Source organism: Elephantulus edwardii, unplaced genomic scaffold, assembly GCF_000299155.1.
Source record: "Elephantulus edwardii isolate Elephantulus edwardi_28Jun2011 unplaced genomic scaffold, EleEdw1.0 scaffold00111, whole genome shotgun sequence".
Classification (NCBI taxonomy): domain Eukaryota; kingdom Metazoa; phylum Chordata; class Mammalia; order Macroscelidea; family Macroscelididae; genus Elephantulus; species Elephantulus edwardii.
The window spans coordinates 10,294,434-10,295,405 of record NW_006399861.1 but is presented as its reverse complement, the minus strand read 5'-3'; positions in this window follow the sequence as shown (position 1 = coordinate 10,295,405).

The window sequence follows — 972 nt, the reverse complement described above, 5'->3', positions numbered from 1 at the left end:
CAAAGATAAGAAGAGACTCCTGAAAGCAGCAAGTGAGAAACAAAGAGTAACCTATAAGGGAGAGCAGATAAGATTAAGTGTGGATTTCTCAAAAGAAACCATGCAAGGAAGAAGAGAGTGGAAGGACATATATCAAACACTCAAAGAACACAACTGTCAACCAAGAATACTGTACCCAGAAAAATTTTATATCAAATATGAAGGAGAGATCACGATATTCCCAGAAAAACAGAACCTAAGAGAGCTTGTAAAAACAAGACCAGAATTGCAGGAAAGACTCAGAGATGTCCTTCTTTCAGAGGTACCACAGATACCATCATGGACCAAAATAACTAGCAATAACACCAAAAAGAACTCAACACAATAATAGCAATAAAACCTTGCCTCTCAATAATCACAATGAATGTGAATGGTTTAAATGCACTGCTGAATATAAAAAGAGTAGCAGATTGGATAAAAAACCAAGATCCATCGATACGTTGTCTACAAGAGAAAAACTGAAAAATGAAGACTAAAAATAAATGGTAACCAGAAAGAAGCAGGAGTAGCGATATTAATCTCTGACAAAATAAATGTCAATGTAAAAACCATCACAAAGAACAAGGAAGGTCACTACATAATGCTGAGAGGGTCTATAGAACAAGAGGACGTAACAGTAATAAATATCTATGCACCAAATTAAAGACCTGCAAAATACATAAAACAAACATTAACAAAACTGAAGAAAGAAATAGACAACACTACTATAGTACTTGGAGACTTCAATGCACCCCTCTCAAGAAAAGATAGAACTACCAGAAGAAACTCAACAAAGATACTGAAGAATTAAACCACACAATAAACCAACTTGACCTCATAGATATTTATAGGCTATGCACCCCAAAACCCCATGGTATACCTTCTTCTCCAATGTGCATGGAACGTTCTCCAGAATAGATTACATTCTGGTGACAAGGCAAACATCAATAAATT